This window comes from Macaca mulatta, chromosome X (genome assembly GCF_049350105.2).
Source record: "Macaca mulatta isolate MMU2019108-1 chromosome X, T2T-MMU8v2.0, whole genome shotgun sequence".
In the NCBI taxonomy this organism is placed as follows: domain Eukaryota; kingdom Metazoa; phylum Chordata; class Mammalia; order Primates; family Cercopithecidae; genus Macaca; species Macaca mulatta.
Window position 1 is genome coordinate 114,128,121 of NC_133426.1, and position 9,861 is coordinate 114,137,981.

The 9,861-nt window shown below is 41.5% G+C and overlaps 1 pseudogene; it reads right to left on the bottom strand.

Annotated features, from left to right (window-relative positions):
- Window positions 1-1,851: 1,851 nt before the first annotated feature.
- LOC702088 (dnaJ homolog subfamily A member 1-like) lies at window positions 1,852-3,057 on the bottom strand (annotated as a pseudogene).
- Window positions 3,058-9,861: the final 6,804 nt, after the last annotated feature.

Sequence of the window (9,861 nt, forward strand, 5' to 3'; positions counted from 1 at the left end):
TTAAGTGACATGGGCTTCTCCTATTCATTTTTAGTGTTGGCAGAAGGAATTTGAAGTCTGCCCCCCAGTTGTCCTCTTTGGGTATCCTACTTTGAAACACAAAAGCATTAAATTGTAAATCAATTCTGCATTGATCAAGGCTGGCCACCATCCCCACTGCCTGACTGTGACCTCTGAATGCTAAAACTATGAGTTTTCTTCTGTATTTACTCTGTTGTTGTACAAGGCCAAGAAAAGGTTCTCATCAACGAAGCTATACACCCTGTTGGCAGGAATCAGGCAGAAAAGCTGGCAGCCAAACCTTGCTCAGTTCTGCTTTTCTTTTCTAATGATAACTTTAACCCCTCTAATTTGCTTCCTTTTTAAATTTCCCCCCTCCTATTGCATCTTATCCTCCTCCCAGGTGCACTCATAGAATTCTTATCCTTCACATTTACATTTTTTTTCTCCTTTCCTCTTATTCTGCTCACTTGTCCATTTGGTTTGACTCTCGTCTCAATTTTTACTTGGATTATTCTTTTAGTAGCTTTAAAACAAATCAACAAGCACTTATTGAGTGCCTACTATGTTCCAACTACTGAACCAAATGCTAGTCCTTGCCCCCAAGGAGTTCAGTATTTCCATGTGCTTTAAACACTTGTGTTACTCCAGGGAGGGAAAAAGAGGGTGATTAAACCAGCCTGTTAGTTGGTTATCAACATATACATGAAGTTCAAGAAAATGTACAAAATGACCTTTACTCTCAGTCTACATCACTTATTCTAACCAATAGGAGTCAATAGGACATGTAGTTATCTTGTTTGTTGGAATTTTTTTTTTTGCTTTGTAATTAGTATATTAAGGAGACAATACATTTCAATAATTGCTTAAATTCTGATACCCAGATTTAAGCATGTAAACATATGATGAGACAAAGCGATTCATCATAATTTGCTATGCTACCAACATTAATTACTTTGGAGCGTAAGTCAAATGGTTTAAAGTAATCCTGTAACATACCTAAATAATACCTTCCTATATTACCCATGCAAATTATTTCTCCATGTAAAGGTCTTTTCATTTTAATTTCTATGTTACCCAAGCTCTGAAGTCACTACTCGGGCTTATCATGGTCCACAGACAAGGAGGGGGCAAATAACCAGGGCTGGTCAAGATATATATGGAGATACACACACACACACACACACACACACACACACACACACACACACATATATATATGGATGGCACAGCAGAAGGAAACACAATTCTGGAAGTGCAAACCTTCAAGAAGCAGCATCATTATGATAAACCCCTCCTACAGAAAGGTATCATTTTTATCACTGATCCCACAGGACAAATTATTTATTATGCCAACTTCAAGTAACAGTTGAGGCAATAGGATAAATGCAGAGGCACTACAATGAATCCCACTTAACACAAAGAACTATACAGACCAAAACTTCTGTACAAATTTTTTTTCCTCATTGCCAGTTAAATACAGAGTTTTACTTTCATAGCTTAACAATGAAGACTCATACACTGAAGCCAATACATATACCTAGCATTTCAGTCTAAGCTTGTCCACGTACATAGCTGAAGTCAATTACAAGGTTTGGCCTAGAAATGCTATGGGAACTTCTTTGTAAAGTAGTTTTTACAGGTATTAAACTTCATCTTGCACACCGTAGTCATCATACATAAAGGGTAAAGTCAGAGCTTTTATATTTGAATTTATTCTTCATTTAACTTTTTAAAGCACTACTATAGTTGAATATTAAACAAAACAAGAGCAAGTAGTGAGCATATTATGATTATAGTCCTTCACTCATTTACTACTGCACATAAAATGCCACCAGTGAGTGCTATTCACTGGCCCATTAAGAGGTCTGACACTGAACACCACCTCTGGGATGATGTTCATCATCCTCATATGCTTCTCCATTGTAATGGCGCCATCTTTCCTGATTTGGATCAAAGTCCACCAGTTCTACTCGATCCATCTCATCAGTCTCTTCCACTTCCTTCCTCTCAGGTAGGAGTTTTTCCAGCAAAGACAGTTTATCAGGAGAGAGAAAGTCATTCTCAGGAAAGTTTACCTTGAATTCAATGATTAGGCGTCCCTTTTCATATGGTCTTCGATAAATTGGCATGCCTTCATTTATTACACACTTGATATCTCCATGCTTGACAATCTAACCTGGATGAGAGGTGATGACTATGGTTCAGTTGTCAAGAGTAGATATTGGCTTCTGGAAGCCACACAGTGCTTCAACCAGCTGTATGCTGTACCCTTTCATACACATGAAAGGGTCTTCTCCTCATCTAGTAAAAATAGCAAGGTCCTTCAGATCTAACACAATGATAATATCTTCTGGCTCCAGTCCTGATTCTTGGTTTCCTTCACCATGGAATGTTATCTTCTGGCCATATTTCATGCCTTTGTCAATATGAACTTTTAGAATCTTCTTCTCTCGTACTATCTTCCTTCCCTTGCAGCTTTTATCTTTAGGACTGATCTGCTCCCCATGGCCCTGGAACTCCACGCACACAGACTGAATTTGCTGAACCTTTCCAGGTCCTATCTGATGAATTCTTATTTGCATTGCAGTACCTCAGCAATTGAGACAGTACTCTACTGCTCCTTTCTTACCTCCTCTATCTTCTCATTTGTCACAAATCACATTCTTTTGCAGAGCTAGTTTTCTTTTTACACCATTATATAAGTTTTCTAGTGTTACTGAGAGCTGGTGTACAACATTTTTACCTCTCCTTTCTCTCTGCATCCTTCCTCCTCCTCCAAAAACACATATCAAAGATGTCCATGGGGGAGCCAAAACCGCCACCTGCTCCATTCTCTTTAATTGTCTGTTCTCCCCCTTTGTCATATAATTCCCTTTTCTTTGCATCAGAGAGAACTTCATATGCTTGAGAAATCTGTTTAAACTTCTCTCCTTCATTTGGATTCTTATCAGGATGGTACTTCAAGGCCAGTTTCCTATAAGCCTTTTTCAATTCTTCCTTAGTAGCATTGGGTTTGATCCCCAAAACATCACAGTAAGTGGTTTCTTTCACCATCTTCTGCCGGTGAGTGGGCTGAGGCTGGTGTGTGAGGGAGTGGTAAGGAGCTCAGAGCTGTGTGCAGCTCGGCAGCTACCATAACTCTGCCTCTCACAGAGCATTCTGGAAAGTTCCCAGATATATGTGTGTGTGTGTGTGTGTATATATATATTTTTTTTTTTTTTTTTTTTTTTTGACAGAGTCTTCCTCTGTCGCCCAGGCTGGAGTGCAGTGGAACAATCACAGCTCACTGCAGCCTCAACCTCCCGGGCTCAAGAGATCCTGCCACCTCAGCCCCACAAGTAGCTGGGATTACAGGCGCAGGCCACTACGCCTGGCTACTTTTTAATGTTTTTTTGAGACGAGGTCTCCCTATATTGCCCAGGCTGGTCTCAAACTTCTGAGCTCAAGTGATCCACCAGCCTCGGCCTCCCAAAGTGTTGGGATTACAGGCATGAGCCACTGTGCAAGGGCGGACATGTAGATTTTTGAGTGACCGCCCATTATGCCACTCATTCTTAGTTACTCAGGGGGCATAAGACCATTGGTAGCAATCCTTCCCTCTTGCAGACAGTGGAGAAGCCTCCCCTGACTACTACTTCTCCTCCCCGATGGCCTTTGGGGAACTCCTTTCCTGATGTGAGTCTCCAGTTTGGGTAATCAGTCACTGTCACTCATTTGGTTCCATCCAGTTCCAATGAATTGGAGTGTACATGGGGGAAGCTCCTCCAGTTCTGGGGGAGTGGGGGCAGGAAAAGAGGTCCTAACTAAAGACTAGCCTCAGAGTGGGATATCTATGAGACAGCTAATAGTATTCCACACTACCAATATTGACATTCTCTTAGCATTCCTTCATTGGATTATTATGCTAATAGAATCTCTGTCCCTTTGCCTACCTCGATTTATAGTAACAAACCCCCTTCTTATTGTGATAGTTTGAATTTTTGCCAGGTCCTGGTTGAGGAAATTCTGAGAAAAGAGATATATTTCTCTCTTCAAATTAGTGGAAGTGTGATGTGCTCTGCATGGTGATGGTTGGGACACTCCTTGTTTCTCAGGGTTCTTTTTGTCCTAATACTTTGCATTCCTTTGTTTGACATGTATTTCTTTCTTCCTGACCTCTTCACATCTCAACTTAGATGACTAATAGGCATCTCAAACTTAACAGATTCCACACAAAATTCATGATGTTCCCAGTCCCCTATCCTGTGCCTCTCCCATTCTTTCCCATCTCAATAGCTGTCATCCTGATTCACTTTGTTGCTCAGGCCAAAACACTTGGAATCATCCTTGACCCTCTCTCGTACTCCATGTCCAATCCACCAGCATAGTCTGTTAGCTTTAATTGGCTTTATCTTTAGAATATATACTGAATCCGCATACTTTTCACTGCCTCCATTGCTCCCATCTTAGTTGACACCACCATCATCTCTCACATAAACTAATGCAGTAGTTTCTCAGCAGGGCGCAGTGGCTCATGCCTGCAATCCCAGCACTTTGGGAGGCCGAGGTGGGAGGATTGCTTGAGGCCAGGAATTTGAGAACAGCCAGGCCAACATGGCAAAACCCTGTCTCTACTAAAAATACAAAAATTACCTGGGCATGGTAGCATGCTCCTGTGATCCCAGCTACTTGGGAGGCTGAGGCACAAGAATCGCTTGAACCTGGGAGGCAGAGGTTGCAGTGAACTGAGACCGTGCCACTGCACTCCAGCATGGGTGACAGAGTAAGACTCTGTTAAAAAAAAAAAAAAAAAAAAAAAAAAAAAAAAACCAATAACAAACAACACCACCAAAAAATACCTAATGTAGTAGTCTCCTCTGTGGTATTCCTGCTTCCACTCATTCCCTATGGTCCATTCTCTACACAGAAGCCAGAGGGAGGCTTTTAAAAGGTAAAGCTGGTCCTGTCCACCCCCAGATCAAAACATTCTAATGGCTTTCCATCACAGTTAGAAAAAAATACAAAGTTCTGAGCCCAACCTTCAAGGCCTTCCACAATTTGGCCCTTGGCTACCTCTCTGGCCTAGTATCCCACCATTCTTCCTTTGCTCACCTCATTTTACTGGCATTTCTTGCTTTTTCAGACATGTCAAGCAGTTCTAGGCCTTTGCACTCTCTGTCGCTTTAGCCTATGTTTTCTCCTCAAATACACACATGACTCACATCCTCACTTCATTCAGATCTGTGCCCTCTGCAGAAGGCCTTCCTAGACCATACTGCCTAAAACAGCAACCCCACCCCATTACTTTTTATCTTATTTACCTGCTCTATTTTTTTTATAACAGTCATGAGATTATACTATACATGTAATTATTTGTTTGCAATCTATTTCAAGCTTCGTATAGACAAAAATGTTGCCTATTTTATTCATTTCTATATTCTCAGCTCCTAGAACAGTGTTTGGCACATCATAAGAACTCAACAAATATTTGTTAAATGAACAAATGATATATGAATAGGGCCCAACATGGAAGCCTAAATTGTACTCTCCCAAAGATTCATATTCATCTTGTGTGTATGTGGATGGAGGGTCTAGGAGGCAGGTCCACTAGGGAATTATTTGTTTAGGAGCCTAAGGGGCCTCTCAGGAAAGACACATCCTAATGGAAGAAAGAATAGACATATAAGGGGGGTCTTCCTAAACCTCAGGATTGAAGGAGAGAGAAAATTTCCCATACAGCTCTCATGTTGTAATTAATCAGGACAATAAAAATAATTAATAACAGAAACTGAATCCAACCCAGCTTATGAAAAAAAAAGGCACTATATTGGTACAAAAGGCTAGGAAGGAGAGTGGAACGCTCAAAGGAACCAAGCCTAGGGATTCAACATTGTCAGAACTGTGTCTGTATTTTATTTCTGCTTGCCTCTGCATCTCTTTTTCCATTTGTCTCACTCTCTTGATGTAGACTGGTCTTCTCCATATTGCAGGGAACACAGCTGCCATAAGTCACAGCTTAGCAAAGAGAATTTCTATCTCCCAGAGTCCATTCATCTATCCCAGGGAACAATTCTGATAGGCCTTCCTTGGTAATGTGCCTATAATTTGGTCCAATCACTGTTGCTAGGAGAATGGATACTCTGTGTTTGTCCAGGTCTGCTTCACATGCTTACCCTTCAGATCAGGAGTAGAGTCTATCATCAACTGAAGGGGAGAGAGAAAGCCTGCTGGGAAGACCAAAAACAAACAAATAAAACAAAACAATACCTACCAGAGAACACTATCCTGCTTATCTTCTGATCCACCTCCCAGATCTCATACCTAAGTCCTAAATAGAGAGAGCTTTGTAAGAATAAGTACCAATTTAAAGGACTATTTCACTAAAATCTCTGTGGGACGCTCAGTACACAAAGCCACATCAGAAACATTGGCTTTAGTAGTTTCAGTTGGGTGGGAGGCAGCTTGTGACAGCAACAGCGGCAGCAGCAGCCACCTCATTGAGTGGATGGCTTTGTTATAGGCATTAGAAGAGGATTATCACTCCCAGAGAGCTAGAGAAGGAACAGAGGAAATGCTGGAAGCCACTGGGGAGGCAAAAGGTTTCTGTTAATGAACCTTCGGGACAGACCTCTGAGAGACTTGCAGAAATAGTTGGATTGGTGGAAGGCTTTGAAGAAGGGCCAATGCAGGCAGGGGCAGAAACAGAGAAATTACTTTGTGAGATTATGTTGTGTACTCGATTTTATTTTCAGCCTGTTTCCCAGCTCACAAGGACACCCACTATCCACAGAAATGCAAGGAACAGGGGTAGTAAATTACCCGGTGATGCCTGGTCCCCTAGAGGGCTAGCACTGTGTTGAAGTCACAGAAATCTATGAGACCCTGACTCTCTCGGGAAGTTGGAAAACAGGGCAGAAAGCAGATTGGTACTGGTTCTAGGTTCCACTGATACATGCTGGCTGACTATGATGTGGCTGCACCTAGCTGTTCTGATTCAGGGGATACTTTTCCCACTCTGATTTTCTCTCCACCTATTTCCCTCCTGGCTTGAAGCCCAGCCAGGGACCAACACTACTATTAGAATAGGTTTCTCCTGACACTGCCTTCTGCCTGGCTTGGACCTCTGCAGCCTTACTCTTGCCTATCTTTTCAGACTCCAGACCATGTCTGTGTCCTCCAGTTTAGCTTTATACCCTGGATTCAGAACTCAGTTTCCCCCTCATAACTCACTGTAACTAGCTCTCTGGTCATTCGTTCTAGCTTCCCTATTCACCTGCTGGCCCAGCCTGCCTGTGAGTCCTGGCACGTGTTGTTTGGCAGCCACCCATGACCTAGCATCGTCAGCGTTCTTCCACCTTACTCCTCTTGTCACTTGAATTGCTTTCTCTACCCACCTTTAGAATATAAAGATGTTGCTCACATTGATACATAATGTCTTCATATTTCAGCAGCTTGTCTGGCTGAAGGAACCTTCATAACCTCCTCTGACAATCCATTCCACTGTCTAATCACCATGATAGTCAAAGTTCTTCCTTCTGTCATACCATTTAGTAGAAGCCTGAGTGCTGCTGAACAATAATCATTCTAAATGTCACCCACCCGAGAGAGATGAGAACAATGATCCTCAGAGTATGCACTGCTTGGGATGTGCCCAGAATGTAGAAACACCTGTTTGGAATGGAACCAGTGATCCCCTGAACATATGTCACTGATAGGCCCAGGGATCTGTAAGAGTCACTCCCAGAGCTTATTGGAGTAAAGTGTGGAACCAGTGGGGTGACTTTGAGGCCCCTGGTTCTTAAGGAAGAAACTCTCAAACTGAAGGTAGAGAAAGGCACCCTCCAGTGGCTGGTGGAGGCAGTGAGATTGCCCAATTCATGCAGTTTGTAAATGCCCAGTCCAGTGCCAGGTAAAACAAATTCCCATCTATTCATTTTTCCTTCTCTCTATCTTGACTGTCACTGTCCCCCTGCCCAAATCCAGGACACCCAACTCTGCCTGCTTAGATTACTGCAATAACTCCTGATTTCTGTGACATCACTTTTGCTCCTATTTTCCCCCATAGCAGTGAGGAAAGATCACAGAGCAATCTTTTAGAAATGTAAATTAGATCATGTCACTCTCCTGCCTAAAACCCTTCAAAAGCTCTTCATTCCACTTAGAATAAAATCCAAACTCCTTACCATGGCTTATAAGGTTCTACAGGATCTGGCCTCTGCCCACCTCTTAGACCTTTCCGGTCTACCTTGCTTTCTATGCTCCTGACACATTGAATTTATTTCATTCCCTCCTACATGCTGATCTCTTCCTTTTCTGGAGTGTCTTTCTTTGCACGTGTGGTTTCCTCTGCCTGGAATACCCTTTCCTAGGCTTTTCTCAAGGCTAGATCCTTCTCAGTTTTTAGTTCTCAGCTAAAATGTCACCTCCTTTAGAGAGGCTTTCCCTGCCCACACTTGCTAAAGAAATTCTCTCCAGTCTTGTTTAATTCCTTCTTTGGCACTAGTCACAATTACAATTGTTTGATATGTCTATTATTCATTCGATTTTGATCTTCTTTACAAGAAAGTAAGTTACAAGACATCAATGTCATGCTATCCCCAGCCCTAGCACAATACTTGGCACATAATAGCCATTTAATAAATATATGCTGAACTAATGTTTTTAATAGTAAGTACTGAATATATACTTCTTGAGCAAATGGGTAAAAAGTAGAAGGGATCCCATAGACATAACAAAGAAAATAAAGGAATATTCTCAACAACTCTATGCCCACGAATTTGATAACTTAGGCGAAATGGACCAATTTCTTCAAAGACACATCTACATTTTTCCTTACACAGGGAAAAATAGGTAATCTGAATAGGTCTATATCTGTTAAAGAAATAGAATCAATAATTAATAACTTTCCAAAACAGAAAGCACTAGAACCCGATGGGTTCACTGGCAAATTCTACCAAACACTTTAGGATGAAAAGATACCAATTCTCAACAATCTATTCTGGAAAATAGAAGCAGAAGAAAATTCCTAAGTCATTCTATAAGGCCAGCATTACTCTAATATTAAATCCATACAGAGACATTACAAGAAAGGAAAACTATAGACCAACATTTCTCATGAACATAGATGCAAAAATTCTCAATAAAATATTAGCATATCCAATCCAACAATGTATAAAAATAATAAGCTATGAACAAGTGGAATTTATTCCAGGTATACAAGCCTGGTTTAACATTCAAGAATCAATTAGTGTAATCCATCACATCAACAAGCAAAAGAAGGAAAATTATATGATCATATTAATAAATGCAGAAAAAGGATTTGACAAAATCCAATGACCATTCACGATAAAGACTCCCAGAAAACTAGGAATAGAGGGGAAATTACTCAACTTGCTAAAGGACATCTACAAAAACGGGGAAGAAGTGAGGAAGGAGAGGGAGGGAGGACTGGAAGACTGGAGGGACAGAGGGAGAGAAGGAAGGAGGGAAGGAGGGAGGAAAGAAGGAAGAAGGGAGAGAGGGAGGGAGGGAAGAAAAAAAGAAGGAAGGAAGGAAGGGAGGAGGGAAGGAAGGAAGAGAGGGAGGGAGGACAATTAATGAAGAAGCAGAAGTCATTTTACAGCTAACTTTGGTGGAGTAGATACATTCCATGAAAGTGTGGCATAATTGCATGTCTCTGGATTCGTAGACCCTTTTTATCCCAATGGAAAAGGCATGGCTAGCACATTCACACTGCAGTTTTAGTGACTGATACTATGAGTTCACCCCATCAGAGCTATTTATAATTACCTAGGGATTCTTGGAGTCATGTGTTAGGAAGAAATCAGACTTGTGTGAGAATTCCAGGCACTAGTGAGTGCTGGGGCCAGTGGGGAAAAT